Raw genomic sequence first — 26,124 nt, 5'->3', positions numbered from 1 at the left:
TAGTGCGCAATGCCGAGGTGGTGCGCGGTGCCTAGGTTGTGCAATTATAGAATGTTTTTTTAAGTGAAAATAGATCGATATGTACATGGGCAAAGCCAATGTAGTGCACAATGCCGAGGTTGTGCGCGGTGCCTAGTTTGCTCTATTCTAGGATTTTTTTAAGTGAAAATAGATCGATGTGTACATGGGCAAAGCCAATGTAGTGCGCAAAGCCGAGGTTCTCCGCGGTGCCTAGTTTGTGCAATTCCAGGATTTTTTTTTAAGTGCAAATAGATCGATGTGTATATGGGAAAAGCCATTGTAGTGCGTGGTGCAAAGTTTGTGCAATTCTAGAATTTTTTTTTAAGTGAAAATAGATCGATGTGTACATGGGCAGAGCCAACGTAGTGCGCAATGCCGAGGTTGTGCGCGGTGCCTAGTTTGTGCAATTATAGGATGTTTTTTTAAATGAAAATAGGTCGATGTGTACATGGGCAAAGCCAATGTAGTGCACAATGCCGAGGTTGTGCGCGGTGCCTAGTTTGTGCAATTTTAGGAGATTTTTTAAGTCAAAATAGATCGATGTGTACATGGGCAGAGCCAATGTAGTGCACAATGCCGAGGTTCTGCGCGGTGCCTAGTTTGCTCTATTCTAGGATTTTTTTTAAGTGAAAATAGATCGATGTGTACATGGGCAAAGCCAATGTAGTGCGCAAAGCCGAGGTTCTGCGCGGTGCCTAGTTTGTGCAATTCCAGGATTTTTTTTAAGTGAAAATAGATCGATGTGTATATGGGCAAAGCCATTGTAGTGCGTGGTGCATAGTTTGTGCAATTCTAGGATTTTTTTTAAGTGAAAATAGATCGAAGTCAATGTAGTGCGCAATGCCGAGGTTGTGCGCGGTGCCTAGTTTGTGCAATTATAGGATGTTTTTTTAAGTGAAAATAGATCGATGTGTACATGGGCAAAGCCAATGTAGTGCACAATGCCGAGGTTGTGCGCGGTGCCTAGTTTGCGCTATTCTAGGATTTTTTAAAGTGAAAATAGATCGATGTGTACATGGGCAAAGCCAATGTAGTGCGCAAAGCCGAGGTTCTGCGCGGTGCCTAGTTTGTGCAATTCCACGATTTTTTTTAAGTGAAAATAGATCGATGTGTATATGGGAAAAGCCATTGTAGTGCGTGGTGCAAAGTTTGTGCAATTCTAGAATTTTTTTTAAGTGAAAATAGATCGATGTGTACATGGGCAGAGCCAACGTAGTGCGCAATGCCGAGGTTGTGCGCGGTGCCTAGTTTGTGCAATTATAGGATGTTTTTTTAAATGAAAATAGGTCGATGTGTACATGGGCAAAGCCAATGTAGTGCACAATGCCGAGGTTGTGCGCGGTGCCTAGTATGTGCAATTTTAGGAGATTTTTTAAGTCAAAATAGATCGATGTGTACATGGGCAGAGCCGATGTAGTGCACAATGCCGAGGTTCTGCGCGGTGCCTAGTTTGTGCAATTCTAGGATGTTTTTCTAAGTGGAAATAGATCGATGTGTACATGAGCAGAGCCAATGTAGTGCACAATGCCGAGGTTTTGCGCGGTGCCTAGTTTGCGCTATTCTAGGATGTTTTTTCAAGTGAAAATAGATCGATGTGTACATGGGCAAAGCCAATGTAGTGCGCAAAATCGAGGTTCTGCGCGGTGCCTAGTTTGTGCAATTCCAGGATTTTTTTTAAGTGAAAATAGATCGATGTGTATATGGGAAAAGCCATTGTAGTGCGTGGTGCAAAGTTTGTGCAATTCTAGAATTTTTTTAAGTGAAAATAGATCGATGTGTACATGGGCAGAGCCAACGTAGTGCGCAATGCCGAGGTTGTGCGCGGTGCCTAGTTTGTGCAATTATATGATGTTTTTTAAATGAAAATAGGTCGATGTGTACATGGGCAAAGACAATGTAGTGCACAATGCCGAGGTTGTGCGCGGTGCCTAGTTTGTGCAATTTTAGGAGATTTTTTAAGTCAAAATAGATCGATGTGTACATGGGCAGAGCCAATGTAGTGCACAATGCCGAGGTTCTGCGCGGTGCCTAAGTGGAAATAGATCGATGTGTACATGAGCAGAGCCAATGTAGTGCACAATGCCGAGGTTTTGCGCGGTGCCTAGTTTGCGCTATTCTAGGATGTTTTTTAAGTGAAAATGGATCGATGTGTACATGGGCAGAGCCAATGTAGTGCGCAAAATCGAGGTTCTGCGCGGTGCCTAGTTTGTGCAATTCCAGGATTGTTTTTAAGTGAAAATAGATCGATGTGTACATGGGCAAAGCCATTGTAGTGCGTGGTGCATAGTTTGTGCAATTCTAGGATTTTTTTTAAGTGAAAATAGATCAAAGTCAATGTAGTGCGCAATGCCGAGGTTGTGCGTGGTGCCTAGTTTGTGCAATTATAGGATGTTTTTTTAAGTGAAAATAGATCGATGTGTACATGCGCAAAGCCGAGGTTCTGCGCGGTGCCTAGTTTGTGCAATTCCAGGATTTTTTTTAAGTGAAAATAGATGGATGTGTATATGGGCAAAGCCATTGTAGTGCGTGGTGCATAGTTTGTGCAATTCTAGAATTTTTTTTAAGTGAAAATAGATCGATGTGTACATGGGCAGAGCCAACGTAGTGCGCAATGCCGAGGTGGTGCGCGGTGCCTAGTTTGTGCAATTATAGGATGTTTTTTTAAGTGAAAATAGATCGATGTGTACATGGGCAAAGCCAATGTAGTGCACAATGCCGAGGTTGTGCGCGGTGCCTAGTTTGCGCTATTCTAGGATTTTTTTTAAGTGAAAATAGATCGATGTGTACATGGGCAAAGCCAATGTAGTGCGCAAAGCCGAGGTTCTGCGCGGTGCCTAGTTTGTGCAATTCCAGGATTTTTTTAAGTGAAAATAGATCGATGTGTATATGGGAAAAGCCATTGTAGTGCGTGGTGCAAAGTTTGTGCAATTCTAGAATTTTTTTAAAGTGAAAATAGATCGATGTGTACATGGGCAGAGCCAACGTAGTGCGCAATGCCGAGGTTGTGCGCGGTGCCTAGTTTGTGCAATTATAGGATGTTTTTTTAAATGAAAATAGGTCGATGTGTACATGGGCAAAGCCATTGTAGTGCGTGGTGCATAGTTTGTGCAATTCTAGGATTTTTTTTAAGTGAAAATAGATCGAAGTCAATGTAGTGCGCAATGCCGAGGTTGTGCGCGGTGCCTAGTTTGTGCAATTATAGAATGTTTTTTTAAGTGAAAATAGATCGATGTGTACATGGGCAAAGCCAATGTAGTGCACAATGCCGAGGTTGTGCGCGGTGCCTAGTTTGCGCTATTCTAGGATTTTTTAAGTGAAAATAGATCGATGTGTTCATGGGCAAAGCCAATGTAGTGCGCAAAGCCGAGGTTCTGCGCGGTGCCTAGTTTGTGCAATTCCAGGATTTTTTTAAGTGAAAATAGATCGATGTGTACATGGGCAAAGCCAATATAGTGCACAATGCCGAGGTTGTGCGCGGTTCCTAGTTTGTGCAATTTTAGGAGATTTTTTAAGTCAAAATAGATCGATGTGTACATGGGCAGAGCCGATGTAGTGCACAATGCCGAGGTTCTGCGCGGTGCCTAGTTTGTGCAATTCTAGGATGTTTTTCTAAGTGGAAATAGATCGATGTGTACATGAGCAGAGCCAATGTAGTGCACAATGCCGAGGTTTTGCGCGGTGCCTAGTTTGCGCTATTCTAGGATGTTTTTTCAAGTGAAAATAGATCGATGTGTACATGGGCAAAGCCAATGTAGTGCGCAAAATCGAGGTTCTGCGCGGTGCCTAGTTTGTGCAATTCCAGGATTTTTTTTAAGTGAAAATAGATCGATGTGTATATGGGAAAAGCCATTGTAGTGCGTGGTGCAAAGTTTGTGCAATTCTAGAATTTTTTTAAGTGAAAATAGATCGATGTGTACATGGGCAGAGCCAACGTAGTGCGCAATGCCGAGGTTGTGCGCGGTGCCTAGTTTGTGCAATTATATGATGTTTTTTAAATGAAAATAGGTCGATGTGTACATGGGCAAAGACAATGTAGTGCACAATGCCGAGGTTGTGCGCGGTGCCTAGTTTGTGCAATTTTAGGAGATTTTTTAAGTCAAAATAGATCGATGTGTACATGGGCAGAGCCAATGTAGTGCACAATGCCGAGGTTCTGCGCGGTGCCTAAGTGGAAATAGATCGATGTGTACATGAGCAGAGCCAATGTAGTGCACAATGCCGAGGTTTTGCGCGGTGCCTAGTTTGCGCTATTCTAGGATGTTTTTTAAGTGAAAATGGATCGATGTGTACATGGGCAGAGCCAATGTAGTGCGCAAAATCGAGGTTCTGCGCGGTGCCTAGTTTGTGCAATTCCAGGATTGTTTTTAAGTGAAAATAGATCGATGTGTACATGGGCAAAGCCATTGTAGTGCGTGGTGCATAGTTTGTGCAATTCTAGGATTTTTTTTAAGTGAAAATAGATCAAAGTCAATGTAGTGCGCAATGCCGAGGTTGTGCGTGGTGCCTAGTTTGTGCAATTATAGGATGTTTTTTTAAGTGAAAATAGATCGATGTGTACATGCGCAAAGCCGAGGTTCTGCGCGGTGCCTAGTTTGTGCAATTCCAGGATTTTTTTTAAGTGAAAATAGATGGATGTGTATATGGGCAAAGCCATTGTAGTGCGTGGTGCATAGTTTGTGCAATTCTAGAATTTTTTTTAAGTGAAAATAGATCGATGTGTACATGGGCAGAGCCAACGTAGTGCGCAATGCCGAGGTGGTGCGCGGTGCCTAGTTTGTGCAATTATAGGATGTTTTTTTAAGTGAAAATAGATCGATGTGTACATGGGCAAAGCCAATGTAGTGCACAATGCCGAGGTTGTGCGCGGTGCCTAGTTTGCGCTATTCTAGGATTTTTTTTAAGTGAAAATAGATCGATGTGTACATGGGCAAAGCCAATGTAGTGCGCAAAGCCGAGGTTCTGCGCGGTGCCTAGTTTGTGCAATTCCAGGATTTTTTTAAGTGAAAATAGATCGATGTGTATATGGGAAAAGCCATTGTAGTGCGTGGTGCAAAGTTTGTGCAATTCTAGAATTTTTTTTAAGTGAAAATAGATCGATGTGTACATGGGCAGAGCCAACGTAGTGCGCAATGCCGAGGTTGTGCGCGGTGCCTAGTTTGTGCAATTATAGGATGTTTTTTTAAATGAAAATAGGTCGATGTGTACATGGGCAAAGCCATTGTAGTGCGTGGTGCATAGTTTGTGCAATTCTAGGATTTTTTTTAAGTGAAAATAGATCGAAGTCAATGTAGTGCGCAATGCCGAGGTTGTGCGCGGTGCCTAGTTTGTGCAATTATAGAATGTTTTTTTAAGTGAAAATAGATCGATGTGTACATGGGCAAAGCCAATGTAGTGCACAATGCCGAGGTTGTGCGCGGTGCCTAGTTTGCGCTATTCTAGGATTTTTTAAGTGAAAATAGATCGATGTGTTCATGGGCAAAGCCAATGTAGTGCGCAAAGCCGAGGTTCTGCGCGGTGCCTAGTTTGTGCAATTCCAGGATTTTTTTAAGTGAAAATAGATCGATGTGTACATGGGCAAAGCCAATATAGTGCACAATGCCGAGGTTGTGCGCGGTTCCTAGTTTGTGCAATTTTAGGAGATTTTTTAAGTCAAAATAGATCGATGTGTACATGGGCAGAGCCGATGTAGTGCACAATGCCGAGGTTCTGCGCGGTGCCTAGTTTGTGCAATTCTAGGATGTTTTTCTAAGTGGAAATAGATCGATGTGTACATGAGCAGAGCCAATGTAGTGCACAATGCCGAGGTTTTGCGCGGTGCCTAGTTTGCGCTATTCTAGGATGTTTTTTCAAGTGAAAATAGATCGATGTGTACATGGGCAAAGCCAATGTAGTGCGCAAAATCGAGGTTCTGCGCGGTGCCTAGTTTGTGCAATTCCAGGATTTTTTTTAAGTGAAAATAGATCGATGTGTATATGGGAAAAGCCATTGTAGTGCGTGGTGCAAAGTTTGTGCAATTCTAGAATTTTTTTAAGTGAAAATAGATCGATGTGTACATGGGCAGAGCCAACGTAGTGCGCAATGCCGAGGTTGTGCGCGGTGCCTAGTTTGTGCAATTATATGATGTTTTTTAAATGAAAATAGGTCGATGTGTACATGGGCAAAGACAATGTAGTGCACAATGCCGAGGTTGTGCGCGGTGCCTAGTTTGTGCAATTTTAGGAGATTTTTTAAGTCAAAATAGATCGATGTGTACATGGGCAGAGCCAATGTAGTGCACAATGCCGAGGTTCTGCGCGGTGCCTAAGTGGAAATAGATCGATGTGTACATGAGCAGAGCCAATGTAGTGCACAATGCCGAGGTTTTGCGCGGTGCCTAGTTTGCGCTATTCTAGGATGTTTTTTAAGTGAAAATGGATCGATGTGTACATGGGCAGAGCCAATGTAGTGCGCAAAATCGAGGTTCTGCGCGGTGCCTAGTTTGTGCAATTCCAGGATTGTTTTTAAGTGAAAATAGATCGATGTGTACATGGGCAAAGCCATTGTAGTGCGTGGTGCATAGTTTGTGCAATTCTAGGATTTTTTTTAAGTGAAAATAGATCAAAGTCAATGTAGTGCGCAATGCCGAGGTTGTGCGTGGTGCCTAGTTTGTGCAATTATAGGATGTTTTTTTAAGTGAAAATAGATCGATGTGTACATGCGCAAAGCCGAGGTTCTGCGCGGTGCCTAGTTTGTGCAATTCCAGGATTTTTTTTAAGTGAAAATAGATGGATGTGTATATGGGCAAAGCCATTGTAGTGCGTGGTGCATAGTTTGTGCAATTCTAGAATTTTTTTTAAGTGAAAATAGATCGATGTGTACATGGGCAGAGCCAACGTAGTGCGCAATGCCGAGGTGGTGCGCGGTGCCTAGTTTGTGCAATTATAGGATGTTTTTTTAAGTGAAAATAGATCGATGTGTACATGGGCAAAGCCAATGTAGTGCACAATGCCGAGGTTGTGCGCGGTGCCTAGTTTGCGCTATTCTAGGATTTTTTTTAAGTGAAAATAGATCGATGTGTACATGGGCAAAGCCAATGTAGTGCGCAAAGCCGAGGTTCTGCGCGGTGCCTAGTTTGTGCAATTCCAGGATTTTTTTAAGTGAAAATAGATCGATGTGTATATGGGAAAAGCCATTGTAGTGCGTGGTGCAAAGTTTGTGCAATTCTAGAATTTTTTTTAAGTGAAAATAGATCGATGTGTACATGGGCAGAGCCAACGTAGTGCGCAATGCCGAGGTTGTGCGCGGTGCCTAGTTTGTGCAATTATAGGATGTTTTTTTAAATGAAAATAGGTCGATGTGTACATGGGCAAAGCCATTGTAGTGCGTGGTGCATAGTTTGTGCAATTCTAGGATTTTTTTTAAGTGAAAATAGATCGAAGTCAATGTAGTGCGCAATGCCGAGGTTGTGCGCGGTGCCTAGTTTGTGCAATTATAGAATGTTTTTTTAAGTGAAAATAGATCGATGTGTACATGGGCAAAGCCAATGTAGTGCACAATGCCGAGGTTGTGCGCGGTGCCTAGTTTGCGCTATTCTAGGATTTTTTAAGTGAAAATAGATCGATGTGTTCATGGGCAAAGCCAATGTAGTGCGCAAAGCCGAGGTTCTGCGCGGTGCCTAGTTTGTGCAATTCCAGGATTTTTTTAAGTGAAAATAGATCGATGTGTACATGGGCAAAGCCAATATAGTGCACAATGCCGAGGTTGTGCGCGGTTCCTAGTTTGTGCAATTTTAGGAGATTTTTTAAGTCAAAATAGATCGATGTGTACATGGGCAGAGCCAATGTAGTGCACAATGCCGAGGTTCTGCGCGGTGCCTAGTTTGTGCAATTCTAGGATGTTTTTCTAAGTGGAAATAGATCGATGTGTACATGAGCAGAGCCAATGTAGTGCACAATGCCGAGGTTTTGCGCGGTGCCTAGTTTGCGCTATTCTAGGATGTTTTTTCAAGTGAAAATAGATCGATGTGTACATGGGCAAAGCCAATGTAGTGCGCAAAATCGAGGTTCTGCGCGGTGCCTAGTTTGTGCAATTCCAGGATTTTTTTTAAGTTAAAATAGATCGATGTGTACATGGGCAAAGCCATTGTAGTGCGTGGTGCATAGTTTGTGCAATTCTAGGATTTTTTTAAGTGAAAATAGATCGAAGTCAATGTAGTGCGCAATGCCGAGGTTATGCGCGGTGCCTAGTTTGTGCAATTATAGGATGTTTTTTTAAGTGAAAATAGATCGATGTGTACATGCGAAAAGCCGAGGTTCTGCGCGGTGCCTAGTTTGTGCAATTCCAGGATTTTTTTAAGTGAAAATAGATCGATGTGTATATGGGCAAAGCCATTGTAGTGCGTGGTGCATAGTTTGTGCAATTCTAGAATTTTTTTTACGTGAAAATAGATCGATGTGTACATGGGCAGAACCAACGTAGTGCGCAATGCCGAGGTGGTGCGCGGTGCCTAGTTTGTGCAATTATAGAATGTTTTTTTAAGTGAAAATAGATCGATATGTACATGGGCAAAGCCAATGTAGTGCACAATGCCGAGGTTGTGCGCGGTGCCTAGTTTGCTCTATTCTAGGATTTTTTTAAGTGAAAATAGATCGATGTGTACATGGGCAAAGCCAATGTAGTACGCAAAGCCGAGGTTCTGCGCGGTGCCTAGTTTGTGCAATTCCAGGATTTTTTTTTAAGTGCAAATAGATCGATGTGTATATGGGAAAAGCCATTGTAGTGCGTGGTGCAAAGTTTGTGCAATTCTAGAATTTTTTTAAGTGAAAATAGATCGATGTGTACATGGGCAGAGCCAACGTAGTGCGCAATGCCGAGGTTGTGCGCGGTGCCTAGTTTGTGCAATTATAGGATGTTTTTTTAAATGAAAATAGGTCGATGTGTACATGGGCAAAGCCAATGTAGTGCACAATGCCGAGGTTGTGCGCGGTGCCTAGTTTGTGCAATTTTAGGAGATTTTTTAAGTCAAAATAGATCGATGTGTACATGGGCAGAGCCAATGTAGTGCACAATGCCGAGGTTCTGCGCGGTGCCTAGTTTGTGCAATTTTAGGAGATTTTTTAAGTCAAAATAGATCGATGTGTACATGGGCAGAGCCAATGTAGTGCACAATGCCGAGGTTCTGCGCGGTGCCTAGTTTGTGCAATTCTAGGATGTTTTTCTAAGGTGAAATAGATCGATGTGTACATGAGCAGAGCCAATGTAGTGCACAATGCCGAGGTTTTGCGCGGTGCCTAGTTTGCGCTATTCTAGGATGTTTTTTCAAGTGAAAATAGATCGATGTGTACATGGGCAAAGCCAATGTAGTGCGCAAAATCGAGGTTCTGCGCGGTGCCTAGTTTATGCAATTACAGGATTTTTTTTAAGTGAAAATAGATCGATGTGTATATGGGAAAAGCCATTGTAGTGCGTGGTGCAAAGTTTGTGCAGTTCTAGAATTTTTTTAAGTGAAAATAGATCGATGTGTACATGGGCAGAGCCAACGTAGTGCGCAATGCCGAGTTTGTGCGCGGTGCCTAGTTTGTGCAATTATAGGATGTTTTTTTAAATGAAAATAGGTCGATGTGTACATGGGCAAAGACAATGTAGTGCACAATGCCGAGGTTGTGCGCGGTGCCTAGTTTGTGCAATTTTAGGAGATTTTTTAAGTCAAAATAGATCGATGTGTACATGGGCAGAGCCAATGTAGTGCACAATGCCGAGGTTCTGCGCGGTGCCTAAGTGGAAATAGATCGATGTGTACATGAGCAGAGCCAATGTAGTGCACAATGCGGAGGTTTTGCGCGGTGCCTAGTTTGCGCTATTCTAGGATGTTTTTTCAAGTGAAAATAGATCGATGTGTACATGGGCAAAGCCAATGTAGTGCGCAAAATCGAGGTTCTGCGCGGTGCCTAGTTTGTGCAATTCCAGGATTTTTTTTAAGTGAAAATAGATCGATGTGTACATGGGCAAAGCCATTGTAGTGCGTGGTGCATAGTTTGTGCAATTCTAGGATTTTTTTTTAAGTGAAAATAGATCGAAGTCAATGTAGTGCGCAATGCCGAGGTTGTGCGCGGTGCCTAGTTTGTGCAATTATAGGATGTTTTTTTAAGTGAAAATAGATCGATGTGTACATGCGCAAAGCCGAGGTTCTGCGCGGTGCCTAGTTTGTGCAATTCCAGGATTTTTTTTAAGTGAAAATAGATCGATGTGTATATGGGCAGAACCAACGTAGTGCGCAATGCCGAGGTGGTGCGCGGTGCCTCGGTTGTGCAATTATAGAATGTTTTTTTAAGTGAAAATAGATCGATATGTACATGGGCAAAGCCAATGTAGTGCACAATGCCGAGGTTGTGCGCGGTGCCTAGTTTGCTCTATTCTAGGATTTTTTTTAAGTGAAAATAGATCGATGTGTACATGGGCAAAGCCAATGTAGTGCGCAAAGCCGAGGTTCTCCGCGGTGCCTAGTTTGTGCAATTCCAGGATTTTTTTTAAGTGCAAATAGATCGATGTGTATATGGGAAAAGCCATTGTAGTGCGTGGTGCAAAGTTTGTGCAATTCTAGAACTTTTTTTAAGTGAAAATAGATCGATGTGTACATGGGCAGAGCCAACGTAGTGCGCAATGCCGAGGTTGTGCGCGGTGCCTAGTTTGTGCAATTATAGGATGTTTTTTTAAATGAAAATAGGTCGATGTGTACATGGGCAAAGCCAATGTAGTGCACAATGCCGAGGTTGTGCGCGGTGCCTAGTTTGTGCAATTTTAGGAGATTTTTTAAGTCAAAATAGATCGATGTCTACATGGGCAGAGCCAATGTAGTGCACAATGCCGAGGTTCTGCGCGGTGCCTAGTTTGCTCTATTCTAGGATTTTTTTTAAGTGAAAATAGATCGATGTGTACATGGGCAAAGCCAATGTAGTGCGCAAAGCCGAGGTTCTGCGCGGTGCCTAGTTTGTGCAATTCCAGGATTTTTTTTTAAGTGAAAATAGATCGATGTGTATATGGGCAAAGCCATTGTAGTGCGTGGTGCATAGTTTGTGCAATTCTAGGATTTTTTTTAAGTGAAAATAGATCGAAGTCAATGTAGTGCGCAATGCCGAGGTTGTGCGCGGTGCCTAGTTTGTGCAATTATAGGATGTTTTTTTAAGTGAAAATAGATCGATGTGTACATGGGCAAAGCCAATGTAGTGCACAATGCCGAGGTTGTGCGCGGTGCCTAGTTTGCGCTATTCTAGGATTTTTTAAAGTGAAAATAGATCGATGTGTACATGGGCAAAGCCAATGTAGTGCGCAAAGCCGAGGTTCTGCGCGGTGCCTAGTTTGTGCAATTCCACGATTTTTTTTAAGTGAAAATAGATCGATGTGTATATGGGAAAAGCCATTGTAGTGCGTGGTGCAAAGTTTGTGCAATTCTAGAATTTTTTTTAAGTGAAAATAGATCGATGTGTACATGGGCAGAGCCAACGTAGTGCGCAATGCCGAGGTTGTGCGCGGTGCCTAGTTTGTGCAATTATAGGATGTTTTTTTAAATGAAAATAGGTCGATGTGTACATGGGCAAAGCCAATGTAGTGCACAATGCCGAGGTTGTGCGCGGTGCCTAGTATGTGCAATTTTAGGAGATTTTTTAAGTCAAAATAGATCGATGTGTACATGGGCAGAGCCGATGTAGTGCACAATGCCGAGGTTCTGCGCGGTGCCTAGTTTGTGCAAATCTAGGATGTTTTTCTAAGTGGAAATAGATCGATGTGTACATGAGCAGAGCCAATGTAGTGCACAATGCCGAGGTTTTGCGCGGTGCCTAGTTTGCGCTATTCTAGGATGTTTTTTCAAGTGAAAATAGATCGATGTGTACATGGGCAAAGCCAATGTAGTGCGCAAAATCGAGGTTCTGCGCGGTGCCTAGTTTGTGCAATTCCAGGATTTTTTTTAAGTGAAAATAGATCGATGTGTATATGGGAAAAGCCATTGTAGTGCGTGGTGCAAAGTTTGTGCAATTCTAGAATTTTTTTAAGTGAAAATAGATCGATGTGTACATGGGCAGAGCCAACGTAGTGCGCAATGCCGAGGTTGTGCGCGGTGCCTAGTTTGTGCAATTATATGATGTTTTTTAAATGAAAATAGGTCGATGTGTACATGGGCAAAGACAATGTAGTGCACAATGCCGAGGTTGTGCGCGGTGCCTAGTTTGTGCAATTTTAGGAGATTTTTTAAGTCAAAATAGATCGATGTGTACATGGGCAGAGCCAATGTAGTGCACAATGCCGAGGTTCTGCGCGGTGCCTAAGTGGAAATAGATCGATGTGTACATGAGCAGAGCCAATGTAGTGCACAATGCCGAGGTTTTGCGCGGTGCCTAGTTTGCGCTATTCTAGGATGTTTTTTAAGTGAAAATGGATCGATGTGTACATGGGCAGAGCCAATGTAGTGCGCAAAATCGAGGTTCTGCGCGGTGCCTAGTTTGTGCAATTCCAGGATTGTTTTTAAGTGAAAATAGATCGATGTGTACATGGGCAAAGCCATTGTAGTGCGTGGTGCATAGTTTGTGCAATTCTAGGATTTTTTTTAAGTGAAAATAGATCAAAGTCAATGTAGTGCGCAATGCCGAGGTTGTGCGTGGTGCCTAGTTTGTGCAATTATAGGATGTTTTTTTAAGTGAAAATAGATCGATGTGTACATGCGCAAAGCCGAGGTTCTGCGCGGTGCCTAGTTTGTGCAATTCCAGGATTTTTTTTAAGTGAAAATAGATGGATGTGTATATGGGCAAAGCCATTGTAGTGCGTGGTGCATAGTTTGTGCAATTCTAGAATTTTTTTTAAGTGAAAATAGATCGATGTGTACATGGGCAGAGCCAACGTAGTGCGCAATGCCGAGGTGGTGCGCGGTGCCTAGTTTGTGCAATTATAGAATGTTTTTTTAAGTGAAAATAGATCGATATGTACATGGGCAAAGCCAATGTAGTGCACAATGCCGAGGTTGTGCGCGGTGCCTAGTTTGCTCTATTCTAGGATTTTTTTAAGTGAAAATAGATCGATGTGTACATGGGCAAAGCCAATGTAGTACGCAAAGCCGAGGTTCTGCGCGGTGCCTAGTTTGTGCAATTCCAGGATTTTTTTTTAAGTGCAAATAGATCGATGTGTATATGGGAAAAGCCATTGTAGTGCGTGGTGCAAAGTTTGTGCAATTCTAGAATTTTTTTAAGTGAAAATAGATCGATGTGTACATGGGCAGAGCCAACGTAGTGCGCAATGCCGAGGTTGTGCGCGGTGCCTAGTTTGTGCAATTATAGGATGTTTTTTTAAATGAAAATAGGTCGATGTGTACATGGGCAAAGCCAATGTAGTGCACAATGCCGAGGTTGTGCGCGGTGCCTAGTTTGTGCAATTTTAGGAGATTTTTTAAGTCAAAATAGATCGATGTGTACATGGGCAGAGCCAATGTAGTGCACAATGCCGAGGTTCTGCGCGGTGCCTAGTTTGTGCAATTTTAGGAGATTTTTTAAGTCAAAATAGATCGATGTGTACATGGGCAGAGCCAATGTAGTGCACAATGCCGAGGTTCTGCGCGGTGCCTAGTTTGTGCAATTCTAGGATGTTTTTCTAAGGTGAAATAGATCGATGTGTACATGAGCAGAGCCAATGTAGTGCACAATGCCGAGGTTTTGCGCGGTGCCTAGTTTGCGCTATTCTAGGATGTTTTTTCAAGTGAAAATAGATCGATGTGTACATGGGCAAAGCCAATGTAGTGCGCAAAATCGAGGTTCTGCGCGGTGCCTAGTTTATGCAATTACAGGATTTTTTTTAAGTGAAAATAGATCGATGTGTATATGGGAAAAGCCATTGTAGTGCGTGGTGCAAAGTTTGTGCAGTTCTAGAATTTTTTTAAGTGAAAATAGATCGATGTGTACATGGGCAGAGCCAACGTAGTGCGCAATGCCGAGTTTGTGCGCGGTGCCTAGTTTGTGCAATTATAGGATGTTTTTTTAAATGAAAATAGGTCGATGTGTACATGGGCAAAGACAATGTAGTGCACAATGCCGAGGTTGTGCGCGGTGCCTAGTTTGTGCAATTTTAGGAGATTTTTTAAGTCAAAATAGATCGATGTGTACATGGGCAGAGCCAATGTAGTGCACAATGCCGAGGTTCTGCGCGGTGCCTAAGTGGAAATAGATCGATGTGTACATGAGCAGAGCCAATGTAGTGCACAATGCGGAGGTTTTGCGCGGTGCCTAGTTTGCGCTATTCTAGGATGTTTTTTCAAGTGAAAATAGATCGATGTGTACATGGGCAAAGCCAATGTAGTGCGCAAAATCGAGGTTCTGCGCGGTGCCTAGTTTGTGCAATTCCAGGATTTTTTTTAAGTGAAAATAGATCGATGTGTACATGGGCAAAGCCATTGTAGTGCGTGGTGCATAGTTTGTGCAATTCTAGGATTTTTTTTTAAGTGAAAATAGATCGAAGTCAATGTAGTGCGCAATGCCGAGGTTGTGCGCGGTGCCTAGTTTGTGCAATTATAGGATGTTTTTTTAAGTGAAAATAGATCGATGTGTACATGCGCAAAGCCGAGGTTCTGCGCGGTGCCTAGTTTGTGCAATTCCAGGATTTTTTTTAAGTGAAAATAGATCGATGTGTATATGGGCAGAACCAACGTAGTGCGCAATGCCGAGGTGGTGCGCGGTGCCTCGGTTGTGCAATTATAGAATGTTTTTTTAAGTGAAAATAGATCGATATGTACATGGGCAAAGCCAATGTAGTGCACAATGCCGAGGTTGTGCGCGGTGCCTAGTTTGCTCTATTCTAGGATTTTTTTTAAGTGAAAATAGATCGATGTGTACATGGGCAAAGCCAATGTAGTGCGCAAAGCCGAGGTTCTCCGCGGTGCCTAGTTTGTGCAATTCCAGGATTTTTTTTAAGTGCAAATAGATCGATGTGTATATGGGAAAAGCCATTGTAGTGCGTGGTGCAAAGTTTGTGCAATTCTAGAACTTTTTTTAAGTGAAAATAGATCGATGTGTACATGGGCAGAGCCAACGTAGTGCGCAATGCCGAGGTTGTGCGCGGTGCCTAGTTTGTGCAATTATAGGATGTTTTTTTAAATGAAAATAGGTCGATGTGTACATGGGCAAAGCCAATGTAGTGCGCAATGCCGAGGTTGTGCGCGGTGCCTAGTTTGTGCAATTATAGGATGTTTTTTTAAGTGAAAATAGATCGATGTGTACATGGGCAAAGCCAATGTAGTGCACAATGCCGAGGTTGTGCGCGGTGCCTAGTTTGCGCTATTCTAGGATTTTTTAAAGTGAAAATAGATCGATGTGTACATGGGCAAAGCCAATGTAGTGCGCAAAGCCGAGGTTCTGCGCGGTGCCTAGTTTGTGCAATTCCACGATTTTTTTTAAGTGAAAATAGATCGATGTGTATATGGGAAAAGCCATTGTAGTGCGTGGTGCAAAGTTTGTGCAATTCTAGAATTTTTTTTAAGTGAAAATAGATCGATGTGTACATGGGCAGAGCCAACGTAGTGCGCAATGCCGAGGTTGTGCGCGGTGCCTAGTTTGTGCAATTATAGGATGTTTTTTTAAATGAAAATAGGTCGATGTGTACATGGGCAAAGCCAATGTAGTGCACAATGCCGAGGTTGTGCGCGGTGCCTAGTATGTGCAATTTTAGGAGATTTTTTAAGTCAAAATAGATCGATGTGTACATGGGCAGAGCCGATGTAGTGCACAATGCCGAGGTTCTGCGCGGTGCCTAGTTTGTGCAAATCTAGGATGTTTTTCTAAGTGGAAATAGATCGATGTGTACATGAGCAGAGCCAATGTAGTGCACAATGCCGAGGTTTTGCGCGGTGCCTAGTTTGCGCTATTCTAGGATGTTTTTTCAAGTGAAAATAGATCGATGTGTACATGGGCAAAGCCAATGTAGTGCGCAAAATCGAGGTTCTGCGCGGTGCCTAGTTTGTGCAATTCCAGGATTTTTTTTAAGTGAAAATAGATCGATGTGTATATGGGAAAAGCCATTGTAGTGCGTGGTGCAAAGTTTGTGCAATTCTAGAATTTTTTTAAGTGAAAATAGATCGATGTGTACATGGGCAGAGCCAACGTAGTGCGCAATGCCGAGGTTGTGCGCGGTGCCTAGTTTGTGCAATTATATGATGTTTTTTAAATGAAAATAGGTCGATGTGTACATGGGCAAAGACAATGTAGTGCACAATGCCGAGGTTGTGCGCGGTGCCTAGTTTGTGCAATTTTAGGAGATTTTTTAAGTCAAAATAGATCGATGTGTACATGGGCAGAGCCAATGTAGTGCACAATGCCGAGGTTCTGCGCGGTGCCTAAGTGGAAATAGATCGATGTGTACATGAGCAGAGCCAATGTAGTGCACAATGCCGAGGTTTTGCGCGGTGCCTAGTTTGCGCTATTCTAGGATGTTTTTTAAGTGAAAATGGATCGATGTGTACATGGGCAGAGCCAATGTAGTGCGCAAAATCGAGGTTCTGCGCGGTGCCTAGTTTGTGCAATTCCAGGATTGTTTTTAAGTGAAAATAGATCGATGTGTACATGGGCAAAGCCATTGTAGTGCGTGGTGCATAGTTTGTGCAATTCTAGGATTTTTTTTAAGTGAAAATAGATCAAAGTCAATGTAGTGCGCAATGCCGAGGTTGTGCGTGGTGCCTAGTTTGTGCAATTATAGGATGTTTTTTTAAGTGAAAATAGATCGATGTGTACATGCGCAAAGCCGAGGTTCTGCGCGGTGCCTAGTTTGTGCAATTCCAGGATTTTTTTTAAGTGAAAATAGATGGATGTGTATATGGGCAAAGCCATTGTAGTGCGTGGTGCATAGTTTGTGCAATTCTAGAATTTTTTTTAAGTGAAAATAGATCGATGTGTACATGGGCAGAGCCAACGTAGTGCGCAATGCCGAGGTGGTGCGCGGTGCCTAGTTTGTGCAATTATAGGACGTTTTTTTCAGTGAAAATAGATCGATGTGTACATGGGCAAAGCCAATGTAGTGCACAATGCCGAGGTTGTGCGCGGTGCCTACTTTGTGCAATTCTAGAATTTTTTTTAAGTGAAAATAGATCGATGTGTACATGGGCAGAGCCAACGTAGTGCGCAATGCCGAGGTTGTGCGCGGTGCCTAGTTTGTGCAATTATAGGATGTTTTTTTAAATGAAAATAGGTCGATGTGTACATGGGCAAAGCCATTGTAGTGCGTGGTGCATAGTTTGTGCAATTCTAGGATTTTTTTTAAGTGAAAATAGATCGAAGTCAATGTAGTGCGCAATGCGGAGGTTGTGCGCGGTGCCTAGTTTGTGCAATTATAGGATGTTTTTTTAAGTGAAAATAGATCGATGTGTACATGGGCAAAGCCAATGTAGTGCACAATGCCGAGGTTGTGCGCGGTGCCTAGTTTGCGCTATTCTAGGATTTTTTAAGTGAAAATAGATCGATGTGTTCATGGGCAAAGCCAATGTAGTGCGCAAAGCCGAGGTTCTGCGCGGTGCCTAGTTTGTGCAATTCCAGGATTTTTTTAAGTGAAAATAGATCGATGTGTACATGGGCAAAGCCAATATAGTGCACAATGCCGAGGTTGTGCGCGGTTCCTAGTTTGTGCAATTTTAGGAGATTTTTTAAGTCAAAATAGATCGATGTGTACATGGGCAGAGCCAATGTAGTGCACAATGCCGAGGTTCTGCGCGGTGCCTAGTTTGTGCAATTCTAGGATGTTTTTCTAAGTGGAAATAGATCGATGTGTACATGAGCAGAGCCAATGTAGTGCACAATGCCGAGGTTTTGCGCGGTGCCTAGTTTGCGCTATTCTAGCATGTTTTTTCAAGTGAAAATAGATCGATGTGTACATGGGCAAAGCCAATGTAGTGCGCAAAATCGAGGTTCTGCGCGGTGCCTAGTTTGTGCAATTCCAGGATTTTTTTTTAAGTGAAAATAGATCGATGTGTATATGGGAAAAGCCATTGTAGTGCGTGGTGCAAAGTTTGTGCAATTCTAGAATTTTTTTTAAGTGAAAATAGATCGATGTGTACATGGGCAGAGCCAACGTAGTGCGCAATGCCGAGGTTGTGCGCGGTTCCTAGTTTGTGCAATTATAGGATGTTTTTTTAAATGAAAATAGGTCGATGTGTACATGGGCAAAGACAATGTAGTGCACAATGCCGAGGTTGTGCGCGGTGCCTAGTTTGTGCAATTTTAGGAGATTTTTTAAGTCAAAATAGATCGATGTGTACATGGGCAGAGCCAATGTAGTGCACAATGCCGAGGTTCTGCGCGGTGCCTAAGTGGAAATAGATCGATGTGTACATGAGCAGAGCCAATGTAGTGCACAATGCCGAGGTTTTGCGCGGTGCCTAGTTTGCGCTATTCTAGGATGTTTTTTCAAGTGAAAATAGATCGATGTGTACATGGGCAAAGCCAATGTAGTGCGCAAAATCGAGGTTCTGCGCGGTGCCTAGTTTGTGCAATTCCAGGATTTTTTTTAAGTGAAAATAGATCGATGTGTACATGGGCAAAGCCATTGTAGTGCGTGGTGCATAGTTTGTGCAATTCTAGGATTTTTTTTAAGTGAAAATAGATCGAAGTCAATGTAGTGCGCAATGCCGAGGTTGTGCGCGGTGCCTAGTTTGTGCAATTCCAGGATTTTTTTTAAGTGAAAATAGATCGATGTGTATATGGGCAAAGCCATTGTAGTGCGTGGTGCATAGTTTGTGCAATTCTAGAATTTTTTTTAAGTGAAAATAGATCGATGTGTACATGGGCAGAGCCAACGTAGTGCGCAATGCCGAGGTGGTGCGCGGTGCCTAGTTTGTGCAATTATAGGATGTTTTTTTAAATGAAAATAGATCGATGTGTACATGGGCAAAGCCAATGTAGTGCACAATGCCGAGGTTGTGCGCGGTGCCTAGTTTGCGCTATTCTAGGATGTTTTTTTAAGTGCAAATAGATCGATGTGTATATGGGAAAAGCCATTGTAGTGCGTGGTGCAAAGTTTGTGCAATTCTAGAATTTTTTTTAAGTGAAAATAGATCGATGTGTACATGGGCAGAGCCAACGTAGTGCGCAATGCCGAGGTTGTGCGCGGTGCCTAGTTTGTGCAATTATAGGATGTTTTTTTAAATGAAAATAGGTCGATGTGTACATGGGCAAAGCCATTGTAGTGCGTTGTGCATAGTTTGTACAATTCTAGGATTTTTTTTAAGTGAAAATAGATCGAAGTCAATGTAGTGCGCAATGCCGAGGTTGTGCGCGGTGCCTAGTTTGTGCAATTATAGGATGTTTTTTTAAATGAAAATAGGTCGATGTGTACATGGGCAAAGCCAATGTAGTGCACAATGCCGAGGTTGTGCGCGGTGCCTAGTTTGCGCTATTCTAGGATTTTTTTAAGTGAAAATAGATCGATGTGTACATGGGCAAAGCCAATGTAGTGCGTTGTGCATAGTTTGTACAATTCTAGGATTTTTTTTAAGTGAAAATAGATCGAAGTCAATGTAGTGCGCAATGCCGAGGTTCTGCGCGGTGCCTAGTTTGTGCAATTCCAGGATTTTTTTTAAGTGAAAATAGATCGATGTGTACATGGGCAAAGCCATTGTAGTGCGTGGTGCATAGTTTGTGCAATTCTAGGATTTTTTTTAAGTGAAAATAGATCGAAGTCAATGTAGTGCGCAATGCCGAGGTTGTGCGCGGTGCCTAGTTTGTGCAATTCCAGGATTTTTTTTAAGTGAAAATAGATCGATGTGTATATGGGCAAAGCCATTGTAGTGCGTGGTGCATAGTTTGTGCAATTCTAGAATTTTTTTTAAGTGAAAATAGATCGATGTGTACATGGGCAGAGCCAACGTAGTGCGCAATGCCGAGGTGGTGCGCGGTGCCTAGTTTGTGCAATTATAGGATGTTTTTTTAAATGAAAATAGATCGATGTGTACATGGGCAAAGCCAATGTAGTGCACAATGCCGAGGTTGTGCGCGGTGCCTAGTTTGCGCTATTCTAGGATGTTTTTTTAAGTGCAAATAGATCGATGTGTATATGGGAAAAGCCATTGTAGTGCGTGGTGCAAAGTTTGTGCAATTCTAGAATTTTTTTTAAGTGAAAATAGATCGATGTGTACATGGGCAGAGCCAACGTAGTGCGCAATGCCGAGGTTGTGCGCGGTGCCTAGTTTGTGCAATTATAGGATGTTTTTTTAAATGAAAATAGGTCGATGTGTACATGGGCAAAGCCATTGTAGTGCGTTGTGCATAGTTTGTACAATTCTAGGATTTTTTTTAAGTGAAAATAGATCGAAGTCAATGTAGTGCGCAATGCCGAGGTTGTGCGCGGTGCCTAGTTTGTGCAATTATAGGATGTTTTTTTAAGTGAAAATAGATCGATGTGTACATGGGCAAAGCCAATGTAGTGCACAATGCCGAGGTTGTGCGCGGTGCCTAGTTTGCGCTATTCTAGGATTTTTTTAAGTGAAAATAGATCGATGTGTACATGGGCAAAGCCAATGTAGTGCGCAAAGCAGAGGTTCTGCGCGGTGCCTAGTTTGTGCAATTCCAGGATTTTTTTTAACTGAAAATAGATCGATGTGTATATGGGAAAAGCCATTGTAGTGCGTGGTGCAAAGTTTGTGCAATTCTAGAATTTTTTTAAGTGAAAATAGATCGATGTGTACATGGGCAGAGCCAACGTAGTGCGCAATGCCGAGGTTGTGCGCGGTGCCTAGTTTGTGCAATTATAGGATGTTTTTTTAAATGAAAATAGGTCGATGTGTACATGGGCAAAGCCAATGTAGTGCACAATGCCGAGGTTGTGTGCGGTGCCTAGTTTGTGCAATTTTAGGAGATTTTTTAAGTCAAAATAGATCGATGTGTACATGGGCAGAGCCAATGTAGTGCACAATGCCGAGGTTCTGCGCGGTGCCTAAGTGGAAATAGATCGATGTGTACAGGAGCAGAGCCAATGTAGTGCACAATGCCGAGGTTTTGCGCGGTGCCTAGTTTGCGCTATTCTAGGATGTTTTTTCAAGTGAAAATAGGTCGATGTGTACATGGGCAGAGCCAATGTAGTGCGCAAAATCGAGGTTCTGCGCGGTGCCTAGTTTGTGCAATTCCAGGATTTTTTTTAAGTGAAAATAGATCGATGTGTACATGGGCAAAGCCATTGTAGTGCGCGGTGCATAGTTTGTGCAATTCAGGATTTTTTTTAAGTGAAAATAGATCGAAGTCAATGTAGTGCGCAATGCCGAGGTTGTGCGCGGTGCCTAGTTTGTGCAATTATAGGATGTTTTTTTAAGTGAAAATAGATCGATGTGTACATGCGCAAAGCCGAGGTTCTGCGCGGTGCCTAGTTTGTGCAATTCCAGGATTTTTTTTAAGTGAAAATAGATCGATGTGTATATGGGCAAAGCCATTGTAGTGCGTGGTGCATATTTTGTGCAATTCTAGAATTTTTTTAAGTGAAAATAGATCGATGTGTACATGGGCAGAGCCAACGTAGTGCGCAATGCCGAGGTGCTGCGCGGTGCCTAGTTTGTGCAATTATAGGATGTTTTTTTAAATGAAAATAGATCGATGTGTACATGGGCAAAGCCAATGTAGTGCACAATGCCGAGGTTGTGCGCGGTGCCTAGTTTGCGCTATTCTAGGGTGTTTTTTAAGTGAAAATAGATCGATGTGTACATGGGCAAAGCCAATGTAGTGCGCAAAGCCGAGGTTCTGCGCGGTGCCTAGTTTGTGGAATTCCAGGATTTTTTTTAAGTGAAAATAGATCGATGTGTATATGGGAAAAGCCATTGTAGTGCGTGGTGCAAAGTTTGTGCAATTCTAGAATTTTTTTAAGTGAAAATAGATCGATGTGTACATGGGCAGAGCCAACGTAGTGCGCAATGCCGAGGTTGTGCGCGGTGCCTAGTTTGTGCAATTATAGGATGTTTTTTTAAATGAAAATAGGTCGATGTGTACATGGGCAAAGCCATTGTAGTGCGTGGTGCATAGTTTGTGCAATTCTAGGATTTTTTTTAAGTGAAAATAGATCGAAGTCAATGTAGTGCGCAATGCCGAGGTTGTGCGCGGTGTCTAGTTTGTGCAATTATAGGATGTTTTTTTAAGTGAAAATAGATCGATGTGTACATGGGCAAAGCCAATGTAGTGCACAATGCCGAGGTTGTGCGCGGTGCCTAGTTTGCGCTATTCTAGGATTTTTTTTAAGTGAAAATATATCGATGTGTACATGGGCAAAGCCAATGTAGTGCGCAAAGCCGAGGTTCTGCGCGGTGCCTAGTTTGTGCAATTCCAGGATTTTTTTTAAGTGAAAATAGATCGATGTGTATATGGGAAAAGCCATTGTAGTGCGTGGTGCAAAGTTTGTGTAATTCTAGAATTTTTTTTAAGTGAAAATAGATCGATGTGTACATGGGCAGAGCCAACGTAGTGCGCAATGCCGAGGTTGTGCGCGGTGCCTAGTTTGTGCAATTATAGGATTTTTTTTAAATGAAAATAGGTCGATGTGTACATGGGCAAAGCCAATGTAGTGCACAATGCCGAGGTTGGGCGCGGTGCCTAGTTTGCGCCATTCTAGGATGTTTTTTAAGTGAAAATAGATCGATGTGTACATGGGCAAAGCCAATGTAGTGCGCAAAGCCGAGGTTCTGCGCGGTGCCTAGTTTGTGCAATTCCAGGTTTTTTTTTAAGTGAAAATAGATCGATGTGTATATGGGAAAAGCCATTGTAGTGCGTGGTGCAAAGTTTGTGCAATTCTAGAATTTTTTTAAGTGAAAATAGATCGATGTGTACATGGGCAGAGAAAACGTAGTGCGCAATGCCGAGGTTGTGCGCGGTGCCTAGTTTGTGCAATTATAGGATGTTTTTTTAAATGAAAATAGGTCGATGTGTACATGGGCAAAGCCAATGTACTGCACAATGCCGAGGTTGTGCGCGGTGCCTAGTTTGTGCAATTTTAGGAGATTTTTTAAGTCAAAATAGATCGATGTGTACATGGGCAGAGCCAATGTAGTGCACAATGCCGAGGTTCTGCGCGATGCCTAGTTTGTGCAATTCTAGGATGTTTTTCTAAGTGGAAAGAGATCGATGTGTACATGACCAGAGCCAATGTAGTGCACAATGCCGAGGTTTTGCGCGGTGCCTAGTTTGCGCTATTCTAGGATGTTTTTTCAAGTGAAAATAGATCGATGTGTACATGGGCAAAGCCAATGTAGTGCGCAAAATCGAGGTTCTGCGCGGTGCCTAGTTTGTGCAATTCCAGGATTTTTTTAAGTGAAAATAGATCGATGTGTATATGGGAAAAGCCATTGTAGTGCGTGGTGCAAAGTTTGTGCAATTCTAGAATTTTTTTTAAGTGAAAATAGATCGATGTGTACATGGGCAGAGCCAACGTAGTGCGCAATGCCGAGGTGCTGCGCGGTGCCTAGTTTGTGCAATTATAGGATGTTTTTTTAAATGAAAATAGATCGATGTGTACATGGGCAAAGCCAATGTAGTGCACAATGCCGAGGTTGTGCGCGGTGCCTAGTTTGCGCTATTCTAGGGTGTTTTTTAAGTGAAAATAGATCGATGTGTACATGGGCAAAGCCAATGTAGTGCGCAAAGCCGAGGTTCTGCGCGGTGCCTAGTTTGTGGAATTCCAGGATTTTTTTTAAGTGAAAATAGATCGATGTGTATATGGGAAAAGCCATTGTAGTGCGTGGTGCAAAGTTTGTGCAATTCTAGAATTTTTTTTAAGTGAAAATAGATCGATGTGTACATGGGCAGAGCCAACGTAGTGCGCAATGCCGAGGTTGTGCGCGGTGCCTAGTTTGTGCAATTATAGGATGTTTTTTTAAATGAAAATAGGTCGATGTGTACATGGGCAAAGCCATTGTAGTGCGTGGTGCATAGTTTGTGCAATTCTAGGATTTTTTTTAAGTGAAAATAGATCGAAGTCAATGTAGTGCGCAATGCCGAGGTTGTGCGCGGTGTCTAGTTTGTGCAATTATAGGATGTTTTTTTAAGTGAAAATAGATCGATGTGTACATGGGCAAAGCCAATGTAGTGCACAATGCCGAGGTTGTGCGCGGTGCCTAATTTGCGCTATTCTAGGATTTTTTTTAAGTGAAAATATATCGATGTGTACATGGGCAAAGCCAATGTAGTGCGCAAAGCCGAGGTTCTGCGCGGTGCCTAGTTTGTGCAATTCCAGGATTTTTTTTAAGTGAAAATAGATCGATGTGTATATGGGAAAAGCCATTGTAGTGCGTGGTGCAAAGTTTGTGTAATTCTAGAATTTTTTTTAAGTGAAAATAGATCGATGTGTACATGGGCAGAGCCAACGTAGTGCGCAATGCCGAGGTTGTGCGCGGTGCCTAGTTTGTGCAATTATAGGATTTTTTTTAAATGAAAATAGGTCGATGTGTACATGGGCAAAGACAATGTAGTGCACAATGCCGAGGTTGTGCGCGGTGCCTAGTTTGTGCAATTTTAGGAGATTTTTTAAGTCAAAATAGATCGATGTGTACTGGGCAGAGCCAATGTAGTGCACAATGCCGAGGTTCTGCGCGGTGCCTAAGTGGAAATAGATCGATGTGTACATGAGCAGAGCCAATGTAGTGCACAATGCCGAGGTTTTGCGCGGTGCCTAGTTTGCGCTATTCTAGGATGTTTTTTCAAGTGAAAATAGATCGATGTGTACATGGGCAAAGCCAATGTAGTGCGCAAAATCGAGGTTCTGCGCGGTGCCTAGTTTGTGCAATTCCAGGATTTTTTTAAGTGAAAATAGATCGATGTGTACATGGGCAAAGCCATTGTAGTGCGTGGTGCATAGTTTGTGCAATTCTAGGATTTTTTTTAAGTGAAAATAGATCGAAGTCAATGTAGTGCGCAATCCCGAGGTTGTGCGCGGTGCCTAGTTTGTGCAATTATAGGATTTTTTTAAGTGAAAATAGATCGATGTGTACATGCGCAAAGCCGAGGTTCTGCGCGGTGCCTAGTTTGTGCAATTCCAGGATTTTTTTTAAGTGAAAATAGATCGATGTGTATATGGGCAAAGCCATTGTAGTGCGTGGTGCATAGTTTGTGCAATTCTAGAATTTTTTTAAGTGAAAATAGATCGATGTGTACATGGGCAGAGCCAACGTAGTGCGCAATGCCGAGGTGGTGCGCGGTGCCTAGTTTGTGCAATTATAGGATGTTTTTTTAAATGAAAATAGATCGATGTGTACATGGGCAAAGCCAATGTAGTGCACAATGCCGAGGTTGTGCGCGGTGCCTAGTTTGCGCCATTCTAGGATGTTTTTTAAGTGAAAATAGATCGATGTGTACATGGGCAAAGCCAATGTAGTGCGCAAAGCCGAGGTTCTGCGCGGTGCCTAGTTTGTGCAATTCCAGGTTTTTTTTTAAGTGAAAATAGATCGATGTGTATATGGGAAAAGCCATTGTAGTGCGTGGTGCAAAGTTTGTGCAATTCTAGAATTTTTTTAAGTGAAAATAGATCGATGTGTACATGGGCAGAGCCAACGTAGTGCGCAATGCCGAGGTTGTGCGCGGTGCCTAGTTTGTGCAATTATAGGATGTTTTTTTAAATGAAAATAGGTCGATGTGTACATGGGCAAAGCCAATGTACTGCACAATGCCGAGGTTGTGCGCGGTGCCTAGTTTGTGCAATTTTAGGAGATTTTTTAAGTCAAAATAGATCGATGTGTACATGGGCAGAGCCAATGTAGTGCACAATGCCGAGGTTCTGCGCGATGCCTAGTTTGTGCAATTCTAGGATGTTTTTCTAAGTGGAAATAGATCGATGTGTACATGACCAGAGCCAATGTAGTGCACAATGCCGAGGTTTTGCGCGGTGCCTAGTTTGCGCTATTCTAGGATGTTTTTTCAAGTGAAAATAGATCGATGTGTACATGGGCAAAGCCAATGTAGTGCGCAAAATCGAGGTTCTGCGCGGTGCCTAGTTTGTGCAATTCCAGGATTTTTTTAAGTGAAAATAGATCGATGTGTATATGGGAAAAGCCATTGTAGTGCGTGGTGCAAAGTTTGAGCAATTCTAGAATTTTTTTTAAGTGAAAATAGATCGATGTGTACATGGGCAGAGCCAACGTAGTGC

This window comes from Stegodyphus dumicola, chromosome 3, assembly GCF_044657685.1.
Source record: "Stegodyphus dumicola isolate Sdum_Otavi_A_Nest chromosome 3, ASM4465768v1".
Taxonomy (NCBI): domain Eukaryota; kingdom Metazoa; phylum Arthropoda; class Arachnida; order Araneae; family Eresidae; genus Stegodyphus; species Stegodyphus dumicola.
Note: the sequence above shows the minus strand (reverse complement) of the source record.